This window comes from Halictus rubicundus, chromosome 11 (assembly GCF_050948215.1).
Source record: "Halictus rubicundus isolate RS-2024b chromosome 11, iyHalRubi1_principal, whole genome shotgun sequence".
Lineage (NCBI taxonomy): Eukaryota > Metazoa > Arthropoda > Insecta > Hymenoptera > Halictidae > Halictus > Halictus rubicundus.
The window spans coordinates 8,106,730-8,131,946 of record NC_135159.1 but is presented as its reverse complement, the minus strand read 5'-3'; the positions used below and the strand labels follow the sequence as shown (position 1 = coordinate 8,131,946).

At 39.3% G+C, this 25,217-nt stretch overlaps 1 protein-coding gene across 5 annotated transcripts in view; it reads right to left on the bottom strand.

Annotated features, from left to right (window-relative positions):
• Mib1 (E3 ubiquitin-protein ligase mind bomb 1) overlaps positions 1-25,217 on the bottom strand; it is a 607,096-nt gene that overhangs the window by 476,345 nt on the left and 105,534 nt on the right. The window lies entirely within an intron of this gene.

The following is a 25,217-nucleotide window of genomic DNA, read 5'->3' as shown; positions in this document are numbered from 1 at the left end:
GGAGGGGGTGGTTGCCGCGAGTTGTCAATTCCGTAGATCTCTTTGCCGAAGCTTTCGAAGTTGGTCTGGTTTCGTTCCAGGGGGCCAAAGAGGGATGCACCGGGGGCTGCAATAGCGATAGCTATCGGGGGTGAGCGGGGGTGGATGGGTCGCGCGATATAGATTGCAGATAGCCGGAGAGACGAAAGGAAAAGGAGAGGAGGCTCCTCGCCCCGGCAAGAAAACCACAATAAATCTATCGGCAAGACACTCCTATGGCTACGCGGAATAGAGAGGATTCGGGCTATCTTACATCTATTGTGAGCACCGTCGCCATTGTCCACGTGCTCCTTAATTCCACGGGAAAGTTATCGCGAGTGGGAAAGAGTCGTGGACGCGCGTGGAAGCCATGGGGGACGGGCCCCCGGGCAGTTTCGCCTAATCAGATCGAGAAATCTGCCGATTGGAATCGTCTGCTGCTGTTTGACGCGATGGTGGCCGGAAATTATCTGGTGGCGTTTGTTTAGAGTATTGCGTGGAAGGACGGTGTTTGTACGCTGACATTGTTGATTAGTTTAAAATACTGGAGGGATAGTATTCATGGTGTTCGTTCACACCGGTCTTCACTCCACGAGAACTGTGTAATAACAGAGCACGATACAGTATGAAAAATTATTCTACGACGAGAAGTCGCTTCTTCTACACTTGAAATCGCTCAAAACGTATATAACTTTTGAACGAGTGAACTCCGTGCTTTGAAACTTGCATTTTTGGAGTTCTCTCGTCAATATCTACAGGACTGTATTTAAAAAAGTGCAAAATTTTTGGTCCCAGAAGGTGAAGTTTAACCTAGTGGGATACCAAACTTTTGATCTACATCTTTAATATTAATGCACAAAGTTTTACCTCCCGTTTCTCGCATTACATTTTACAATTTTACGATCTAACGAAAGAATAAATTCAAAGAGAGTAAAGGGGATGGAAATTATTTATTCTTAAAACAAACATTGGTGTCGTTTATTAGTGCATTGAATTCTGCCCATAATTGTGCACCCGTCACACGGACACAAGCATAGCAGACAGCGGGGCCAGAGTTCTTAAACGAATAATGATTTGGTTTGAGTTAGGTTTTGCGGAGAGGAGTTGCAGGGGAAGAGGCGAAGCCACTTGTCTGTTTGTAACAGATGTGGCCGGCTATGCCTGCGACTTTGTCACAGATGCACCCTTGAATGCGGAATTCGATGTGCTAGTAACAAATTTTCTTGCAAATATTAGGTCTTTGCATGTGAAATGTCCGATTTCAGAATGCAGATGTTATGAAGTGTTTTAATCAAGAATTTATCATTCTACTTACGTAGGTAACTTCACTTCCAAATAAAGTTAAGTATTTCGATATCAGTTTATTCATTTTACGTGACTGAACAAATAAACGGATTGACGACAACATTGTGTGATGTCAAATTGTGGTAGCAAATGAACGTACTGTTAGTCAATGGTAGAAAAAGCTCAAAAATTCAATTTTTCGTGTAATCGGAAAGCTCGTTTGACAATACGACGATGATGCTGGTTAAACTTCATTTTGGCAACCCAGAAATTTTTAATTTTTTAAGTATATAACCGTGTACAGCTTGACGAGAAAATGCCAAAAATCGAGGTTTTAAGGCGAGGAATTCACTGGTTCAAAAGTTACGCGTGTAAAAGTGACGAATCAATTTATTTAGAGAAAAGTTACGTTTGTTTAAAGTTACCGTTACGTTACTGTTTTCAAACGGAACAACCGACTGTCTCGGTAACGTGTAATTTCCGCCAAAAAGGAAAGTCGCAGTCGCGTCCGGCGGGTGAAAACGAGCAGAATGGCGCACGGTGTCAAAAGTTTGCTGGGACAATTCGAAAGGTCTTACCCACGCGTGCTGTCATTTTGTCCCGGAGAGTGTGTATCGAACCATTGCGCGTGTGTAGGAAGTTCCATGGTGTTTCCTCATGGTTGTCGTGGCTGTCACGGCGCGCCATTAATCCACCAGGTCTTCGGTTTCGAACGGGACTCAGCCTGGGCGTGGATAAGTCCTTTGCTAAGCAGTTTTCAACTGTTCCGCAACGTTCGCCAGGGTCACCGGGATTTATGGCTGATTTTACGAAACAGGCGCGAGACCGGCGAACGATAAAGAGTCGGGGGAAGTTTCCGGCGTTCTATGGCACGCCATAAATATCGCCCGGTCGCTGCTTTGTTGCCAGTTATACGCAGGACATCCGACGTCTTTCGGGGATCCTCGATCTGGCCCACCGTTCCCAGCTGAATAATTTAAATAGACTCGATCGTGCTGACACTATTCTTGCGATCCGAGACATCACGATTGTCGATCGAGGCTCGTTTGGACTGCCCTTGTAATTAGTGACCTGCATCATCCCCTATTTTTATAGTAAAGTCAATATTTATTTCTTCGTCGGTCATTCAATTTGAGTTTTTGACAAGGATGCTATTCGACGACTTTTATAGACAAATGTTTGAACGATGTCTAATTTATTTTTTTAGAAACAATTAAATCTGGACTTTTGAAAGTCTCTTGAGTTTTTTTTTTTATTTTAGAATGTAGGAGAGATGCAGGTGACTATTAAACAACGATGGGAAATTTATTATTTTTTGGGTCTGATGTTCGACACTTGACGTGTTAATGATTACAGCGATTTCTCTGTATATGTCGCCAAGGCCTGGATGATAAACGTCGCGGAATTATCCCCACTACCTTGAGGGTCCACGAAGCTCGAGAGGCCTCGTGTAAACATAACACGGTTTCTGTATGTCTCCTGCACGATACACGACGCTGGCAAGACCCGTGTTATTGACATATATCGAGAATTCACTGTGTTTCCCTAGCTTATTGTGCACAATGGAACCTACCTATAAAAATTAATATCGTGACATAAAACCATTGAGAATGCATTACTTGAAGAAAACTATTTCTAGGAAATCGAGTTCCTGTTACAGCCTGATTTTTTCGAATAAAGAAAACATCACTTAAGTGTCACGCTTTCTCCGCGACGGGTCGAAAAATCTGCAACGTTTCGAAAATCCATCGCCAAGTCCCGGAAACCGGGGGAAAAAATTCGGATCGAAGAAAAACAACTTTGGCCAATCTCCCGAGTGGTGGCGATTGCATGGTCGCGATTCCGAATTTGGAAAAACGGGGCGAGTATCGAGCGTGGGCGTGCGACGCAGTGCATGGCGGGAAGTCCCTCCATCAGGAGGGCAGTATCGAAAAGCAAGTTTTCCCGTGGTCTGGGCTTCCCTCGGTTCGGCAGAGGGAGCTTTTCTATTTATCGAAAAGGAGGGCAGTTTATTTCGGCTATAAATCAATTGTCCATGCATGCGATGCATCAGAATGGCTCGATATGCATTCGGTATGCATAAAACGGTCCGGGCCAACTCTCGCGCGTCCCAAACTCTATTTCCAGTGGCGCGGCGCGGTGCACACACGTACAAACGCAAACGCGTGCACACGTGCGCACACCTCTTCCGCTCTCTTCCGTTTCCACCCCCGGCGAGCCGTGTATGCATATAGGTATACATGTACGTGTGTATATCGCGAGACCGGTGCATCACGCCGAAGTGTGTGGGCGTGCAAACTGCCACACAATGCCGCCGAGCTATTTCGTCTTCCGGCCCGAGAGCTTTTACTTTGCCGACCACTCCCTGAGCATTCAAATCATCCCCCGAACCCCGATAGTTTTTTCTCATTTCTTATTAAGAATATTTATTGTGCGCCGGACATTCGGTGCAAGTGCATACGTTCCCTCTTTTTTCTTTTTTTTTTTTAGGAAATTAAAACATGAAATTGAAAACGTTTTGTATCATTCACCACCCTGAGCGAATTCAAATCTAAAAACTACCACCTCTTTTTTTTAAGATAATGAATTATTGAAAGTATGCACTTGCGTCGTGGTGCAAGTGCATAGCCGTACTAGTAGAAACTCAACGATGAAATTAACGGAGTTATGCCTGTGCCACCACTCCATGACAAATTCAAAGCAACCCCTAAAAATGATCATCCCTTTTTCTAAAAAAATTGATTGTTGAAAGTATGCACTTGATGTGCATAGTATTTGTTGAGGAAATTAAAAGCGTGAGATTAGGGGGATTTTACTTCGTCGGACACCCCCTGGGGATTCAAATAATCCCCCAGTCTGTCATCTTTTCTGTTTAAAAAAAAAAATGTGTTGAAATATGCACCTGATGTGAGATGCAAGTGCATACGACTTGAGGAAACTAAAAAATTGAAATTATGAAATTTTACATGGTCGACCACCTCGTGTGAATTAAAATCAACCCCTCAAACCCACTATTCTTATTTTTCTAAGTACTTATTGAAAATATACACCTGATGCATGCTGCCAGTGCATCAATTCTTTTTTTTTGCGGAAATTAAAAAATTAAAAGGCTTTTGTGTGATCGGCCACCCCACGTGAATTTCAAACGAACCCTTATACTATCTCTTTTTTCTAAAAAAAAAAATGTGTTAATGAAACTATGCGGTTGAGGTATGGCGCGAGTGCATACTATTCATTGAGGAGATTAAAACGTGAAATTAAGTGTACTTCACTTTGCAGACCATCCCCTGAGAATTTAAATAATTCTCGAATCTATTATCTTTTAGAAAATTCAAATTAAAATTTCTTTTATTCTATTTTCATAGAGAAAATTTAACAAATCGTAACTTTTAGAACCGTATAAAAAATCAACATGATCTTGTAAATCTCTCTTACGTAACACTGAAACCTTTCGATGGGGGAATTGCATATTCTCGGGGGATGCAATTGTGCAAGCCGGTGCACGCGTGCAGATATGAAAAGAATGCCCGATGTTTTTCCAATGACCATTTATCATGGGGTTGGAGGACCGGGTTTTCCGTCAACGTCACCTCCCCCGGAGACAAAGAAAATAGTAGGGAAAGGGGTTTCGGTAGACGGGGGTGAAGAAAGAAGTCACGGAGGCTGAAGTGGCCACCAATAAAGGATCGATATTTTTATAAGGTGCGCGTCAAGGCGACGTGAATTATGGCGATAATAATGCCGTGTCGAGATAGGAATAAGCTCTCTGTCGTCCCCGTCGAGAACACACATACGTCAACCGAACGAATCGGCCACTGGGCCATGGCTATACCTCATTTTGTCCAATAACTACACCTGGGTGGACACAAATTTCTTACTCGATGGAACTACCTAAAAAATGACTATAGCTGTACCACACATCTTTATGCAAATTATAAATTTTCTCATTCGAAGAAATAGACATTAAATAAAAATTTTTTTCTCAAAATTTGTAAATTGAGACATTATATTCTTCATAAATGCATAATTATAACTCTTCATTGCCAAAATTAATTGCAGATTTATATACATTGAAGGATAGTAAAATTGCATTAATTTTTTAAAAACACAGCTTCTTGAATAATTTTAAGCTGTATTTGTAAATTTTATTTGTCACTAATATTTCACTATTATATTTTAATTCTTTTAGTGTGCTCTTCCTATAATTTAGTTAATATTTTTGTGAGAATTAAATGAGAAGTACCACTGTTACCCTTTCATGGTGCATTTTCTACAGTAATTTTTAATCCTTCAGCTTGGACTAAATTGTCAGAAAACCAAAAGAATTTTCGGCAATTTTTTGAACCACAATTTTTACAATTTTCACAAATTGATTTAAAAAGAAGTAGAATTTGGAAAGAATATACATAATAGAAAAGTGATTGCTAAAATTATTTGAACATGTTTCTAATTTTATAAATTACTAAAATTATAATATAAAACTAATTGTCTTGAATGTAAAGTTTTTATAAAAACGAAATATGGAAGACATAAAATCAATGTTAAAATTATTATAATATATTGTTATTCAAATACAGGTGCCAATAAAGTGATGGAACAAGATAATGCTTCGTAATTTTATATAATAATATAAAATAATACTTCCTACAATGTAAAATGATAAAATGATGAATACTGTGTCGTAGTATTTCATGCGATAATAAAATACAACACGAAAATGGTAAAATAAAAAGATACATTGTAATTGATGAATTTTGAACATTTTTAAGTTGGCGTTTGAAAGTTGTACAGATTCTGCGTATAATGAATATTCCAGTGGATAATAGCCAAGAGGTACGTGATACCACACATGTCTGGAATAACTTCGATAAATTTGTAAATATTGATTTTCGGAAATATGGCCGCGCGTCGTCACCGGTATATATTGTATATAGTTCAAAGGGATTTGCGTAACCCAATATTCAACCTTTTTTATCGTGCGCAGCCTTCCGAGCTTAAAGATCATCAGAGAGTTTCAATAAAAAAAAAATCAATCCTGCTTCAATATAGAATTTGTTTAAATTAACAATTTGTCTTTCCCTCGGTATTTTATTCACGTGAAAAATCTACCTTTCATTGGAACTTCGTGCTTCCAAAAATTTTTCAAAACGACTCGTATAATTATCGTAAAATTAAATGCAAACTTTACATTTCTATAAAGTCCATTAGCATAAAAGAACTTTCAAAATTCAACAAATACAATTACTGTCACACTTAATGCAATTTCACACTTATGTAAATTTCATTTTTAGTAAACCGAAAAAATGAAAATTTAGCACGTATAAAAGTTGAATACCATTTCATATTTATATAAATTTTGATTTGCATGAGACTAGAAACCTGCAAAATTCGAAACACGCAATTATTATGAAACTTAATGCAATTCTACATTTGTAAAAAATTTTAGTTTTCATAAAATGCAAAATCAAAATTCTAGATATAGGATCATCATAAAATTGAGTATCACTTTATTTTCGCTTCTTTCTAGAAGAAATTGAAGTTCTGATTCCTTTTTCGAAATTTATGCGGTGTGTTCCATTTAAATCAATCATGCATGCACGCCAAGTTTCATTTGCGTATATAAAAAAAAAGAAATTATTCAAACCAATGGGGAAATTGGCACTCGAATCACGCACCACAGCGTTTTAATTATAAATCCGTGGATTATTTTCGCGAAACTTTTCCTGAAACTCAACTTTCACCGCAACTTCCGCTCCCAGTCGGAGCGTATAAACATAATTGCCCGGAAATTCGGAGCGGAGGTCTGCGCTGCCAGCCAAAAGCGGTAGGGAAATCTGAATTTTGAAACAATCCTCTCAAACATACCTAATTTCGGTATAGTTCGGAGAAAAAGATACAATTTTACAATTGCAGCCGTTGTTCCGGCAAAACAAACCTGTACATTTCCAAAAGAGGCGTACAGAGGACTTCAAAAAGCAAGATGGAGGGGTTTTTCAAAACAGGGGAGATACAACAAATTTTTTAAAAGCTCGCACCATTTTTATATCGATCAAAAAGATTAAAAAATTATTTTTTCTTTGAGCTTTAGTAAAGCATTATAACAATAAATATGACCTACCAATGACCTTCCCATAACCTTCTCGTGACCTATCAATGACCTATTTAATTCGTAAATGTTCAAGGGAATTTCTGAATTTTAGTATAACTCTGCATTAAAACTTAATTGTTTGTTACTAACTTTTACAGCCGATCGTCGATACTGTAAAGTGTTGAAATTAGAAGAAATTAAAAAATGTCTTGTATACATAAAATAATGTTCGTTTAAGAAGTCAATATAGACATTTTTATTATACGATGTATGTGTTAAAAAGTTGATGTAAATATCGTAAAGTAGTAGGACGTGGCAGACATTTTGAACGAACTGGTGTTCCCAGCATGGGGGTTTGGTATATCCGCTCTACAAACAGAATTTTTGAAAACTCAAATATTTTTATTGTACCAGAGGTGTCCCTTCAAGTTGATCGGTCGCGTTTTGTATAATAATAGGACGCGATCGTATTTCCCGATGGATCAGACAATGAAAAACACGCCGGCCATTGACTTTCCGCTCTTAAACCGCGTGGCTTGCTCGTTAAGCGTAACAATTCGGGGCTGTCCGGTTTCCGCGCGAACAACCGTAAAACAAAGAAGAAACACGTGCGCGCTCTTTACCAATTCCCTTTCCCGGGGCCGGAATTCAATCACGAGGCATGTTTGTGCGAAAAAATTTCGCGGGTGCCGCTCAATATCCCGGGCAGATCGCGTGGCCACGTGAAATTCCCGTTGCATCCCGCGTTGCATCACGTTGCATCGCGTTGAATCGCGCGCGTTGCGGGAGCCGCTTAATGCCTGTTGTTCGTTAGCTGGTGAGACTCGACGAGAGAGAACGAAAGAGAGAGAGAGAGAGAGAGAGAGAGAGAGAGAGAGAGAGAGAGAGAGATGAGCACTATAGGTCCCCTTTTCACCGTGCACCGGGAAAAAGCCCGTGACACAAAAACACCGATTGCCCGCTTTGTATGGCCGCACGCGAAAGACACGCCGCCCGGGCGCGTAGGTACGCCCCTGTTAATTAATCACCGACGGCCGATTGCGCCGCAAATCGCGCGGCTAAGCTCGACAGCGCACCGGCATGGGAATCGCGACATTCGCTCGGCGTAATTGCCCGAAATTTCTATAAAGCCACCATCATTTTACGCGGAAATTTTCGAAACTAATTTTGGTACCCTATTGTTCCTGCACTTATATTTTGTTAGTAATCAGATTCAATATGTTGTCTAAACAGCTGTGTTCTCATTTTATGACTGATTTAATTTTTTCCTGCGGCGAAGCACGGTGCAAGTGTGAAGTTTTAAATAAATATTCCTAGTAGATTCTAGTATATTCTAGTATGTAAGGTATATTTTACTATATTCTAGTACACTTTGGTATAGTCTAGTATATTCTAGTATTTTCTGGGTTATTTTTGTATATTCTAGTATTTTCCTGGATATTCTAATATACTCTAGTATACTGTAGTATATTCTAGGATATTCTAGTATATTTGAGTATATCCTAGGATATTCTAGTATATTTGAGTATATCCTAGTATATTTTAGTACACTCAGGTATATTCTAGTATGTTCTATTATATTCTAGGTTATGCTGGTATCTTCTAGTATATGCTTGGATATTCTAGTATATTTTAGTATACTCTAGTCTATTCTACTATATTCTAGTATATTCTTGTATATTCTAATATATTCTTCTATATTCTAGTATATTAGAGTATATTCTTGTAAGTTCTAGTATATTGTAGATTATTCTGATATATTCCAGTATATGCTTGGATATTTTATTATATTCTCATATATTTTACTATATTCTAGTATATTCTTCTATATTCTAGTACATCAGAGCATATTCTTGTAAGTTCTAGTATATTGTAGATTATTCTGATATATTCCAGTATATGCTGGGATATTTTATTATATTCTCATATATTTTACTATATGCTAGCATATTCTTGTAAATACTAATATATTCTTCTATATTCTAGTATTTTCTTGTATATTTTAGTATATTCGAGTATATTCTTGTATTTTCTACTATATTCTAGTATATCCTTGTACATTCTATTACATTCTAGTATATTCTGTTATATTGTAGGTTTGGTATATTCTAGTACATGCTTGGATATTCTAGTATACTTTAGTATACTCTAGTATATTCTGAGATATTCTTTTACATTCTAGTATTTTCTACTATATTCCAGTATATCCTTGTACACTCTAGTGTATTCTAGGATATCCTGGTATATTCTAGCAGATCATTGTATATTCTAGGAATTTCACCTAACATTTTCATTCTATCGTAATTATTGTTTAACTGACCGCCATCACCCCATTCTCCCCTACCGAAAAAAAAAAAATGTTCTATGGTCCGTTCAGCCGCAACGAAAGATTCATCGGAAGAACTAATCACCGAGGTATACTAGCCAGTTCGCAGTGAAATAATACACGCAGACTTGATTCACAGTTTCGAGGAGGGGTCGTCGGAGCCCCGGTTTCCGTTTCCCCCGCTGTCGTCACCGTTTCCACCCGAACACGGGCAAATTCATTTCCCGACAGAGGACAAATTCTGCGGCATTAATTCGTTCGCCCGACGCTGCTCCGTGCGACGGCATAAAATTCCACGTTGGCTTGGTTACACCGACGAATATAAGTATAGCTAAAGGATACTGCAAGGAGCGCGGGTTATAATGGAGCTATGTATAATGAGTTTTCTTCCTGGGCATTGTTTTGCCCCGAGTAATTCCGCTCGGACCGGCCTCGCGCGCGCCAATTGCATCAGCCTGCACACAGCCGCACGCGTGCACATCCATTCCCAAAAGCATTCGCATGCTTCACCAACTTTCAGCTATTAATAGTCTTTTTCTCTTCGTGCAAATGCTCCGCGACATTCTCATTAACCTTACTTTATTAATCGGGCTTCGATTAACGTTCCAATCCAACGAGCATTAATTAACAACGAGTGCTCAATTATTTTCGGCTTGGTTCATTCTGGTACAAAGAAAAAATTGAAATTTCAGAGATACATCGTCATTTGGAACGTATTAACCCCCGTAGGACTTCTGAGGATTCAATGACAGACGCAGCTTCATTCCTGCTGATTACCTAATTGATTGTTGATTCTTTAAGATTTTAAAAGTTTGTAGGATTTACATTTTAGTAATGATAGCGTCAGGGGTAACTGCGGAGAAAGTATAAATGTTTCCGGTTGTGCGTCAACGAGTAATGTGATCGTCGAAATTAGTTTTAAATTTCATTAACACCTCAGTGTGTGTGTGTAGATTATTCTCTGGAAGGCTGAGCAAACACACGTGGGGCCAGTTTGCATTACGCTCGAATTCCTACCCTCGCAGCCAACTGAGAGCCTGCTGCCACCCTTCTGTCCTTATGATTTTTTCAGCTGGCTTATTCTACTGGTTCCTTCTTATTCCATCAGCTCTGTTTCTTCTATCTTTTTAATTCTGTTCGTCAATTCGCCTTTGTCATGTGCAGACATTTTATGAAATGAGGCATTTTCATGATCGATAGCGAATCTAGGGCGATCACTATGTCGAAGATGTTAATATAACTTCAGAGCATTAAACAGTGTTGTCGCCAAGTTTCACCACTTGTGACAGCAAGTTTATTTGCTGAGATTTCTGTTGATTTCGCTATTGTGTTATTCTTAGTGTTCTTCTAATGTTCCTGCATTGTTAATATTGTACTTTTATATCCAGTATAGTCGTATGTAAGTTCCATTGTTGTCGAACTCGTCCAGAAAATTGTTTACACTGTTACTGATAGCGTTAATGTATTATAAAATTACTAAGAACCAATACGAAGGAAGAATTTTTTGGATTATACTATGCCAAATAGATAACTTTTTCATATCGATACGAGATATTTTGGTAAAAATTAAGCATTGTATAGTGTAGTACATGGAAAATTAAGGGAGGTTTAAGTCATCACTTTGCTGATTTCCAATTTGTTTAAAAAATAGACAAAGTACATCTACTGTTAAAAATTTTCATTTCTCGAAGATCATCCTACACCTATGAATTTTTATCTTGGAAACCGTTCATCGAATCGAGCTGAAACTTTCTTATTCTAATCTAGAAGGTCTATTCTATCTCAAGAATATTTTTTTTATAAAATATTTAGCCAGTACTATTATTACTGCGCTATCAAAATCCCAAGAGTATTCTCACTTTATCTTACAAACCAACTACTTCCACCATTAATTTCTGGACGATCCGAAAACTCCATCTACTTTTTCCAGTGCGATCCGTCTCTAACCGCTTCCTATAGTAATTCGGGAGCCGCTCTATGCCTCACAGTTCTCTATTTAACTTTCACCCACACAGAAAATCATACCAAAGCCACCGCCTCGCACTCAGACACCGGAACCCGAATATTTCGTTGTTTAACACAAGTGCGCCGATATTAAGCGCATAAATCACGGTAATGAGTAACCGCTGCCTCGGCAATAAAAGCCGCGGCGGTGCTGATTGCTAATTTTCGAATTACCGTCGCGAAATTGAATTTAGGAATTCCCGGTCGGAATGTTGCTCTTCGATTATTAGAGCCGAGCTTGAGAATCAGCGATTTCCGAGTCGAATTCAATTTTCGACTATTGTGTGTCCCTCTAATTACATCGCCCCACCCACATAATCATTTCGCTGCACCTTTAAAACCATAATTAACTGAAAACACTGGCAAAACAGTATTCAATTACCTCCAAACATAAAATGTTTCAAACAGATGCAAGAATCTGCGAAATGAGTGAATTCATTTTATTAATTATTTTCTCGTGTCGTTGTACACATTTAGAAATATTGTTTAGTATTAAACGAATATACTCAGTAATGGTTTATTGTCATCTCAGAAAAATCAATTAGATTCGACAAACAATTTCCAAGATAAAAATGTATGTACCTAACCTTGTACTTGTGACGAGAATTAAAATTTGGAAAGTTTAAAAGCTTTCATTTGATAAACTAAGTCGAAATTAGTAAATTGATGACTTAAACCCCTACTAATTTTATATGTATTTTATTGTGCAATGGTTGATTTTTAACTGGATCCTCGATATGGATAGGAAAACTATCGTTTTTGATGACCCACTTGTAGAAACACGTGCTTAGCAATTTAGGTAAGTGTGGTTACAATTTTTTTCAATATAATCAAATTAATTTCTCCGTGAAAAAAATTTCGTTTACTGTAGCATGAACCTTCCAGATTAGTACAAAAGAAAAATCATCTCGATACCACAAATAGTCTAGGAGAGAAAAATTCAAGTATACTCCCCTGATCTTTATGAAGGTAATAAAAATTTGGAGAATATAAGTGCTTGTATTTTATAAACAAATTCGAAGTTAGTAAACCGATGACTTAAACCCCCCCTAATTATTTATATATTTTATTACGCAATAGCTGATTTTAGTCAGAACCAATCGAATGTGATTTAACACGTATGTTAACGTGTTAATTAAAAGAATGGTGTTTCTTTGATGCAAAGGGTACCGCGATCATGCGAAATCGGGCCGGTGTCTAAAGAGTCGTGGATATATGAATGACGTGGGTGGAAACACGAGACCCTGGGCAGAGCGATCGGCCGGTGATTGAGGGCCGCAACAATTTGCGTGGACGCGTTCAATCCTAATTGAGAATATTGCTGGAAATTGGCAGTAAATTGATGCGTATCGTAGAAGCCGGCAATTCCCGGCAGTTAATTAACTGGATAAAGCACCCGGGCGCTCTTGCATTCGCTGATCCTTGTTGCTTGGCTGCTCGCGTGCTCTCCTCCCACACCACTTTTGCCCTGTTTGCAGGGCTACCTCATTGCCTGGCAGCTTCCTTGCTTGCCTTGCTTGCTTGGTCATCTATCGAGCACCAGAGAAACGACTGCTAACCCGGAACCGTCGACTGCTTCACTGTAATATGGCTCCGATGTTTGCGACATGGATCAACAGATCCGTCGAGAATCGCTTATGTGGTTCAACAAGGAGAGCTCGAGGTACTCTGAAGAGAATCCTCGATCATTCTACGATCCAGCGATTTTTTGGTGTTCCCTTAAAATTGATTGTCGAAGCAAGAATTCGAGACTGTAGAGCTTTCTGGACTGCCTCGGGGAAATTAAAGTTTGTCGAATTTCTGAAGACACTATCCTTTGATTATAACAATTATAACAAGCACTCTAAATCCACGCTACGACGTCAAGAGAAAAAATAATTCCGAAATCCAAAGTTTAGGAAATGTCCAAGATTTCATGACAATCGTGTAGGGGTGGGTTCTCGTTCCCAGCTTACAGGAACAACGTTATGGCAGGGGTCTAACTGCACGGATGCATGCGTCGGGCCCGGCCCTAATTTTCCGTGGTCCGATTCGTTTTATAAGCCATCGTTAATCGCGGTGAACCTGGGCAACTGTTTGGCGGCCCCCGGGGATGTCCGAGGTACAGGATCGCCGCGATTTCGAGATAAGGTTTCGAGGCTTGTTGGTGCAACCTGACCAACGTTAAACCCCAAATCCCCGCGCGACTATCCAAGTTGAGCCTTGCGGTGTTGTGGCGGGATCCGGCGACCTCTCCGCAGGATCTATCTCGAGGATCCACCCCCGCGCGTCTCGACGAGCGTATAGTTAACTGCGCGCAGTGCTCAATGCGCATTCACCGCACTTTGACCGCCGTGGGACCTTAGGGGCCCTTGGCTGGACCCTGCAGCCGCTCTGGGTTAGGTTCAACGCGAATGCTAACAGCCGACTCTTGGCAACCGTAATCGTCAGATTCAAGATGTTCGTGGGAAACGGGTATTTTTGCTGGCTGGGAGTCAACTCTGAATCTAAAAGCTTCATCTTTGAAAGTTTGAAAGCTTCTATTTTTAGAACGAATTCGAAGCGAGTAAAGCGATGACATAAACCACCCCTAATTTTATATGTATTTTATTATGGAATAGTTTATTTTTAACTGGATCCTCGATACTGATTCGAAAATTATCGATTTCGATGACCCGCTTGTAGAAACACGTGTTTAGCTATTTACGTAAGTTTGGTTACAATTTTTCCAGTATAATGAAATTAATTTCTCCGTGGAAAAAATTTCGTTTACTGTAGTATGAACCTTCTAGATTAATACAAAAGAAGAATCATCTCGATACCACAAATAGTCTACGAGATAAAAATTCAAGTATACCCTCTTGATCTTTATGAAGATTATCAAAATTTGGAGAATTTAAGTGCTCGCATTTTATAAACAAATTCGAAACCGGTATAGTTATGACTTAAACCCTCCCTAATTTTACATATACTTTATTATGTGTAAGTTGATTTTTAGTCAAATCGTCGGTATCAGTTGGAAAGTCATCAATTTTAACGACAAATAGCAAAAGCACGTGCTCAGTAATCTACACAAGCGTGGTTACAAATTTTTCTATCTAATAAAGTTGATTTGTCGACAATAAAAAATTTGTTTACTACAGTGCGAGACTTCTAAATTAACGTAAAACAAGAATCATCTCGATACCACAAATAATCTGCGAGATAAAAATTTATGTACACCCCCCTGGTCTTTATGAAGACAATAAAAACTTTGAGAATTTAAGTGCTCGTAAACATAATAATAAACAAATTCGAAACCAGTAAAACGATGACATAAACTCCACCTAATTTCCTACTGACCATAATCCAGTTTCATCAACATCGGACATCCGAAAATAGTATAAAAAGACACGTGTACCACAAGTCGTCGAAATTCGAAAATATCGTCTGTGTACCTTAACGGAGCTGTTAAAAAATGCATTCTGCGAACGGCCTGTGCAGACGTCAGAGCTAAACGAGCTCAAATAGAAATAGATTCCCAAAATCCGCCATCCATCGTATCGACAATCTTTCTCATTGTTCTTTATCGCTGTCGAAAGTCTCCGCAGAGCCTCGAATGTCTCGGTCAGCGTGCGTGGGCGTATAGGTGGGTCCGTGCCCGGAAACAGGTTCAATTTTTCACCCTTTACAGGCCGGGCTGCAATAAAAACTATCGCTGGACCGCGACCGTGGCAGGTTGACAGGCGGGGCTTTTGTGAGAACGGCTCTTTAGGGTCGACGTAAGTCACATTGTTGACTCTGGTCCCGCTCGTAATCAGCCCGGATGATAATGGATTAATTAATCACCCGGTGCGATTGCAGCTGATATACGAAAGTCGGCCAGGTGCTTTCACGGCCCTCGATATCGCCGCAGATTGCACGAATTTATCTTTCCCGGCGATCCACGCGGTGCTTTTCATAGAAACTCGCCTTGACACGTCGCTGAAATACCTTTGGAACGAGCTTAAATTGCTGTCGGGGGAAATTGCATCTGTTTCCAACGATTTGGAGATTATTACAGCTATAATTACTGGTAATGGAATTCTTGATAAATGGAAACCGCTGCGACTTATTTCTAACAGATACAATTATATCGAGTCATTTCTAATAGACTGTATCCAGTGGATTAAAATAGATAGAATTATTCTTAACATCACAAAATTTGTGAAATTATTTTTAACCGATCAGAAAATGCCTAAAAATTGTTTCTGATACATAAAAATATGTAAAATGATTTTCAAGAGATTGAAACAGATAGTTTTGGATTTAAGAAAGAATAAAATAGAAAATATTACTTTCTTCATCAATAAAAATCAATGGAAGTATTTTTAAATGATCAGAATGGCCTACTACTATTTCCACCTAATGGATCAAAGTTGCTATTTGATATTACTTTAGATGTATAAGAGTATACCAAATGAATTAAAATAGATAAAAATATCCAAAAATTACTTCTGACACATACAAATATATAAACACCGAATGAACTGAAGATTTCCTCTAAAATGAACAAAATAAATGAAACTCTCGACACGTGAAATTCTTCTTTAAAAAATTGAAAACAGAAGAGTATTAAAAAGAATTATTAACGTGTGCTTCTTTATGGAAAACGTTCATTTTCCGCGACATTTTGGTTTCCCCGCAAATTTCCTTGAGCCACGTTCCAGCGCAGAGATTGAAGGGGAGGGCTGGTGGGCGGGAGTTTGAATTAGTTACGAAATAACATTAATTTCTTTGACTGTTATCTCCCGCTGCCCGGGGCAACAGTTATAAAATAAAGTCTTCCCGACCCGGAACTTTTGTTCCGCGGATTTTATGTAAACGAGGATCCCCTATTTTCACGGACGTGGAGGGAAGTTCCAGTTCAACGAGAACTTTTGCTCTGCTTGAAAGAAGTTGATGCTCCGTTAGATAATCAAGCCGACTCCCTTTTAATGGAATTCTATACGGCCGAACGTAAAAAAAAAAGAAGAAGAAAAAAAGGAAACCTTTAACTTTTACATATTTCGCATGCGGGGGCGCGTTCGCTTTATAAAACCGGCGCGAGATAAATTCTTCCGCGATTTTTTCCCTTCAAGTTACAGCGCCGTAAATATCCGGCGATTTTTTACTTAAGAAAAGTAAATTGCTTTATCGCATCAAACCCCCTAATATCGACAGAGAAAATCGATGGACTTGAAACGCTGTGCTAGCGAAGCTGCGACAAGCTGCAAAATTTCGAAATAAAATAAAAACTATATAGTTCAACCCTTTGCACTCAAAGCTATTTTTTAACTCCAAAACGTAGCATATCTTCCGACCTAGAATATTTCCCTTCCATATATTTTTCTTTTTCATGTTATACATACGAAAATGATGCAATTTACTCGTACAATACTCAAGTGTTTAGTAGTTTATTAACCCCTTAACGCACAGTTTTTTGAAAAAAAAATCAATTTTTGATATACTGCGCTTTTGTTCCATGGAAAAAGGCTATATTTTATTCTTGAATAGATAAGTGTTATAGCTTACAATCCCATGTAAATGATAAATATCAATAAAACGATTTCTTTTTCTTTGCTTTCACATTGTTATTTTCAATTCTCGGTTATATTCGAGTGTGAAAAATTATAGCAGCATAAAATACGACGCCGCTCGAATTATCTCGCGTGTCCACAGTTTGGCCTGTTTAGCGGGCTCGAATTAACTCGAGCGTACAAGTTGAACGGTTAAATACAAACAAATTTAATAATATAAAAAGTATTTCATACAGCACTTTTTAGTGGCGCCATACAGTCACCATTCCAGTGCTAAGGGTTAAAAAATAAATTCCGAAGCAGCAAAGCGGTGACACAAACTGCCCCTAATTCTCTATGCAGTGCATACTGCATGATCGACATCGTGGTTCCCTCTTCCCCAAAATCGTACATTTTCAATGAAGTAGAGAAATAAATAAAAAAAAAAGTCGTACATCGCCGGAAAACGCTCCGCAGCCCAAAGCGATCGCGCAACGTCAGGAAACCTCGGAAACGATTTAATTTTCTGGTCGAGCCATCGTGCCCAAGTGTTCATATCCCGGAGAGGCCATAATTGTTTCGAAGTCCGCCTCTCAATCGTGCAGTATCTCTCCGGTCCAGCCGACAAGTGTAGCAGCGAAGACTTATTGCGAGAACGATGGGAAAGATGAGACAAAGGTATCGCGACACAAAAGGGAGGCAGAGAGAGAGAGAGAGAGAGAGAGAGAGAGAGAGAGAGAGAGAGAGAGAGGGAGGGAGATAGTCGGGTCGGCGAGGACAGAAAAATGAGAGCAAAGCGGACGCGATGAAGAGGATAAAACCGGCGCGGCGGGAGGGCGAAGCCGAGGGATTTCGTGGCCCTTTCGCGGGAACGGAGGGCGTCGACAATAAAAAGAGGTCGGAGAGGGAGGAACGAATGTTTGTCGCCGCTTTTTACAGCCGATTACCGGGGATCACCTTTATGAAACCGGCGCGGCGCGGCGGGGGACCGTAAACACCATTCGATTAACGGCGATTCGGCAATTATTGCCCGCGGACCGATTATCGGTCGAATGCATTTGAACGTCGCCTTCCGGTTCCGCGGCGCGAGCAGATTTTTCGGGAATTGAGCCGTCCCACGCACGACCGCTGGATTCCTGTCGATATCCCGCGCAAATTGCGGACAACCGGCCTCGGAATGGCTGGATTGCGACAGAAACTGGCGATATTGCGGTCCCCCTCCCCCTTCTCTGACTGCCTTTCGCGTGCCGATCGCAGAATCGTCAAAAATCAACGTCGAATGCCCCGACGCGATGCGACGATGCGACGTTGCGCCGAGTGGATTCTACCGGACTCAATTAGGGAACTTGCGATTTTTCGAAAAATGGGAGCACGCATCGTCACGCATTTTCTCCTCCATTTTCAACGGAGCACGGCCGTTTTGAACATTTTTTGATCAATATTGCGGCAATGGGTCGAGACAATTTGGGGATCAAAGCTTGTCGGTGAGACTGTGCTAATTTCGTGACAAAACTTTTTTCTTCTTCCTTATTGCTGTGTGAAACTTTTACCAATATATTTGTGACATTCTCCTGAGCGAAATGATACCAAACACGATACCATTACGATCGTATTTATTTGTTTAATCCTCGATACAGTGGAACCTCGACTATCCGAACTAATCTGTGGAGGATCGCCCCGATTACCTTTCCGTATAGAAATTTTGTTGAGAATATGTTTGCTTTTCTGATTGATATGCAAGATTCTATGGAAAATAAATTGTTGTATAGCGTAATATAAAGAATATTAGGGGGAGTTTAAGTCATCGTTTAGTTGGATTTGAATTTGTTTAAAAATTACAGAGCTTTGAAGATGTTGGAAAATTTGTTTGGAATATGCCTTTGCTAGTTAGATATTTCGAAGTCATCATCTTTTCTGATTGATATGCAAAATTCTATGGAAAATAAATTGTTGTATAGCGTAATGTAAGGAATATTAGGGGGAGTTTAAGTCATCATTTAGTTGGACTTGAATTTGTTTAAAAATTACGGAGCTTTGAAGATGTTGGAAAATTTGTTGGGAATATGTCTTTGCTAGTTAGATATTTCGAAGTCATCACCTTTTCTGATTGATATGCAAAATTCTATGGAAAATAAATTGTTGTATAGCGTAATGTAAGGAATATTAGGGGGAGTTTAAGTCATCGTTTAGTTGGATTTGAATTTGTTTAAAAATTACAGAGCTTTGAAGATGTTGGAAAATTTGTTTGGAATATGCCTTTGCTAGTTAGATATTTCGAAGTCATCACCTTTTCTGATTGATATGCACAATTCTATAGAAAATAAATTGTTGTATAGCGTAATGTAACGAATATTAGGGGGAGTTTAAGTGATCGTTTAGTTGGATTTGAATTTGTTTAAAAATTACAGGAGTTTCTGAAAAATTGCCTGACTACGTATTTTTTATAATGGGAGTCGTTTGAAACTGATCGCTCTTTCCGATGAACGACGGGTATTTTACGGGGAGATTAATTATTGTATGACGTAGAGCGCGAAAAATTGGGGAGGGTTTAAGTCATCACTTGAGTTCGAATTTATTCATAAAATACAAGCTTGTAAATTTTTCAAACATTAATCACCTCCATGTAGACAAGTGTTACACCTATCAATTTTTAAAAACTATTTGTAGAATCGAGTCAATTTTCAGAATTTACATTTACAAAACGTATTCTTTAAATTATCAATGTAAGCCCACACAAAAAGTTGCGAAATAATAAATTTTAATACCTCCTCTGCAATTCCGATCAATTGCGATTATTCCAAAATTTCCTTTTGCACGTCACGCAGTGAACTAATTGCGACTGTGGATAAAGTATGTAAATTGCAAAGCATACGTTTTAGCTGACAAGTAGACCTTTATGCATTCATGGCTTATGGAAATTTTCCGAAAATTCTATAATATAGAATTCGAGAGAATTTGATTCGATTTTTATTTATTTTGGATCTACAAAGGCTGTTCCCATTAAAAATTGGATTCTATTTCATTCTACTGTCTTAAAAATTGGAAACTGAATAAATCTCCGCAGTCTACTGAGAAGTGATCAAAACCGATTTCATTCGAATCGATACGAAATACCTGAAAATCAACTATCGCGTAATAAAGCGGACATAAAATTAGGGGTGGTTTAACTCACCGGTTCGGAGTTCGTTTAAAGTCTTCGTGGCCGCGAGAGTTCCCAATTTATCTTTATCTCTATAAATACACTTGGAGCCCATAAAATTTTTCTCGATTCGGCAAGAGAATGGGGAAAAGCGAATGAAACACGGCTCGATGGAATCGAGAACGCGTCAGAAGGCAGTGCCGGAGCGAGATTAAACAGGATCGAGTGTGGGGTTCGAACAGCGACGGATTAAGAGAGATAGAGAGAGAGAGAGAGGGAGAGAGAGAGATCCGTGTTGAAAAAGTTCGCTACATTTCGAAATCTTTGGTACACACGGCCGGTCGATATTGTGAGCCGGAAGCTGTTCCCTGCGTCGAATCACGTCGTCGTTAAACTGTCGGAAGGAGTTGTTGAAGCGCGATAAATCACGGTTCATAGAAATCAGCGGCCGAAGGAAACTCGCCGTCGCTTTTCCATGATATCTGCTGCCATTGGCGGAAACGTTTTAGGGCGTGGGAATTACGGGAAATCCCTCTCTTTTGATTCCGACCCATGACGGATAATGAGCGTGCCGGATGTGTCGTCAAAAACACTTTTTGCCCGGCCGCTTTTCAACGCGCGCACATTCAATTCCCACCCTCGGATTAAGGGGTTGTATTAGGTTGTTGCATATTATTCGAATGCAAATGTTGTGAAGCCTTTTTCGAGCAGAAATACTGCTGCAATCTTCAAGTTTAATGCAATCCCACTGTCACAGGAATAACACCATCTGTTAGAATAGAAACGTACGACTTTTGCAATGCCCCAATATTAGGTTGTTGCATGTGAGATTTTTGTTGGAGTTTTGATCAAGAAATATTATTGCCATCCTCAAATTTAATGTACATTTTAAGGTGCAAACCTTTACGGTTCTATTTTCTGTTTCTGAAGGTTCTATCTTCAATTTTGCCATTTTTGGTCCATTAAATAAATTACTCTGATTTTATGAAATTTTTAGGTTTGCTACATTAGTAGTAAAAGTGCCAAATGATTTCTATTCCTAGTTTCTATTTCGTTGCACTGGTTTTAAATTGTTAGAACAATTTTTTAAGAAAAATTTATTTACTAAATTCCAGGGTTATGAATAAACTCATTTCTGTAGGTTATTGAAAAATATCCTACGAACTCCAATAATTAGATTTATGGCAAAAATAGATCAAATACAAAATTGTAGAAATATTTAAAGAATTTAAAGTTACCGTTGTACTGTTTTCAACCGTGTAAAATAATTAAGAGAAAAAAATATTTTGCAATGAAAATCCGGAGCCTACCAGTAATAAATCGATAAATAAAATCAATTTCTGCAACGGAATAGAGTAATAGCAGGGAGTAAAATAAATATTAATTTTATGTAAGTTACCGATTTCGTATTATTCAAATTTTTGGGGCCTCCAGACAAAGCTGTGTTCTTGTTATTCTCCATTGTTTGTTGTTGGGAGAATAATAGATTGAGGGTACAATGGTAGTTTCTGTTGTTCGGGAGCGTGTTTCGCTCGAGAATCGATTCTCATGGAAACGGGGATTTATTCAACAATTGACCGCAGGAGAAATCGCTTGTCGTCATGTTGATAGTCTGACTAAGCCGTAGTAAATTGCCTTACCGAATGGTGATTCTGAATATTAAATGGCATCTCCGGCACGGGCGCAGTAATTTGCAAACATCATTGATCGTTAATTACCCCTTTCGGCTGTGTAAGCTGAAACTCAGGGAAGATCGTTTAACTCGTAAGCATTTATTAAGCGAGCCACTGTGGGCTTGTACATAGGACGGTAAAAGGCATTTTTGCGCTCAGCTCTTTTATAATTAGTTGATCGCAAGCGAACGAGCGGGTTTGAACAACGAGGAAGTTATTGTAACAGAATCTAGCAAACCTTACGACTGGGAAACACGATGGTATTTGTTAATATTTACATGAAAAAGTTTAGTGTGTGTAGCTTAAATTGTGCATATTTTTATAGTGATCCGTTTTTGTCGCAAAGCGTTACCCAGTTCTTTAGGAAAATATTTGAAAAATACCTTTTTCTCTTCGTTGAGATTCCTGACGAAATCGTTATTTTATTTAAGAGGGTGTAATTTTTAAACAAAGCTGAAATTGGGAAAGTGATGACTTAAACTCTCCCTCTAATTTTGTGCGCATTATGTTATACGATAATTAATTTTGGAGAAAATTCTCGAAAATTGGTGAAAAAAGGCCGATTTTAGATGTATCAGCAAAACTGTTTACTTAAGAAAACACATGAATTTTTGTATAGGATTTTTTCAGTATTAAAAAATTGAATTTCCAATGGAAATAAAATGTTCTATAATAGAGTGAACCTTCCAAATTAAAAGAAAAATTGACATAACACGAACAATTATTTTTTAAATTTTATATATAATCGACCGAAGAGGGACCAAAAAGTTGTACAGTATAATTTCAAATTACATGGGACACTATTAATCCATACAGGAGGAAGTTTGCAATGAAGATCAATTTTCTGTGTTTTCGAGTGCTTAAACTTTTAATCAGGATTATTGTCTGCAGGCATTTCAGTCAACAATGAATACTTCAGGTCGATTTAGCCTCTTGAAAGTATATGTCGGATAAAATGATATTGCATATCGACATGTTCCGTTCGATTTGTGTTTATTGTATCCCTTGATATTCGTCTGGCGCTTTGAATCTGGGAAGGCAATCAACTCTTCTCTAATAATAAATTGTCCATCACCTTCTAAGCTTCGTAGTTTATAAACAAATACAAGTCCAGCTAAATGATGACTTAAACTACCCCTAATATTCCATACACTACGTCATACAATAGTTTATTTTCCACAGGACTCTGCATATCAATCAGAAAAAGTGATCGATTTCGAAACGACTACTTGGCAAACACATATTCTCAACCGAATTTTCCATTTTCAGAGCTATGTAATTTATAAACAAATGCAAGTCCGGCTAAATGATGACTTAAACACCCCCTAATATTCCATACACTAAATCATACGATAGTTTATTTTCCATAGGACCCTGCATGTCAACCAGAAAAAGTGATCGATTTCGAAACGACTATTTAGCAAACACATATTCTCAACGAATTTTCCATTTTCAGAGCTGTGTAGTTTGTAAACAAATGCAAATCCGGCTAAATGATGACTTAAACTACCCCTAATATTCCTTGCACTACCTCGTACAATAATTAATTTTCCACAGAATCTCCAGGCATTGTGCTGCCCATACAAATTAGAGCTGGGCAAACTAGTGAGCTGCCTCCCTCCTCAATTTTCTTGGCGGTGCAGTGTTAAATAATTATTTTTGACCGGACTGCTCAACGTTGACCGGTATAATGAGTCAGAAGGCGGTCGGCGGTATGGATTTCTATAGTCGAGTGGGTGCGTGGGTGGTTAACAGCGCTCCTTCGGCTAATACGACGTCACGGATAGCGGGGACAATTGTTGATGCTGCACCCAAAACGACAGAGTCGGGGGCGGCGGCTGCGGTCGCCGGCATTACGGGTTTTAGGGAGGCTTTACAGGGCGATGGGGGAAAGGGTGCAGGGCCGGCATGGGATTTTGGTCGGGGTTGGACCGAGCTTGCACTGTTCACGGCGATTAATTCATTGCCGCTTACCGCAGCCCACCGCAAACCGCCTTTCACCCCCGTCCCGCCACCTCCTCGGCCCACTCCTTCACCCCCTTTTACAGATTATCTCGCGAATGGGTCCTTCGCGATCTTAGAAACGCGCCTCAACCCCTCGCCTTATGATTTACAGTGGGAAACATAACTGTATCTTCGAAAAGACGCAGGTGGGTACTTACGAATTTAGTTCGAAGACCGTTCATCGATTTGAGAGGAACTTTTCTTTTTCTTGTAATTTAGAGGATTTGTTCTGTAGTACCTAATTTTTAACGTTAAAAAATTAATCGTGGAATACGTACAATTATAAACAGATACGCGTGACATTTTCGCCACTCGGGGTTAAACTTCATCTTGGCAACCCAGAAATTTTTAACTTTCTGTTATATAAACCTGTAAACCTTGACGAGAAAATTCCAAAAATCGAAGTTTTAAGACGAGGAATTGACTGGTTCGAAAGTTATGCCTGTTCATTATGCGAACCAGTAAATTCCTCGCCTTAAAACTTCGATTTTCGGCACTTTCTCGTCAAGATGTTCAGGATTACATAGTGAAGAGTTAAAAATTTCTGGGTAGCCAAGGTGAAGATTCAGCCCCGCTTGGTATTCGTGAAGATCGATATCCCCGTAATGGATGCCAGAAAATTTCGTTAAAAACCTAACAAAAGTCTGACAAAGTGCGCATAAAATTATGGTTGGTTTAAGTCTCGCCAGTTCGCGAAATTCAGAACCGTTCGTCCCCGTCGAGCCAGAAGCCCGGAAGAGGAGAGCCGGCCGAAACTTGAATTTTTCATAGGGGAAAGAAAAATTTCTGCAGCTCTGCAATCTTCTTTGGAATAACGAACGCCGTATGACCTCGTATCGGATAGAACAGTCCGAGATCGATGCTCTCGCTATCTTCCGCAGGCTGCACGCTTACGCAATCGCGAGAGCGGAGCCCGGCGGGAATTTGAAATGCAAAACGGAAACGCGAGGTGGATGCGACCGTGCGGCACCGCGTGGGATTTCCTGCGGTCGTGGGAACGATACGGCCGCTCTCCTGGACCCTCTATGGATCGTTAGGTATTTTTCAGCCACCGCTTTGGGAGCCGGCCCGCTTTTGTACTCGGATCCTATCGCGGCAGGACTTTGATAGAAAGCCGCCGTGCCGCCACTGATTCTTTTTCGAAAACCTGTCCTTCGAGTGCACTTCATTTAAACGCAGATTTTCC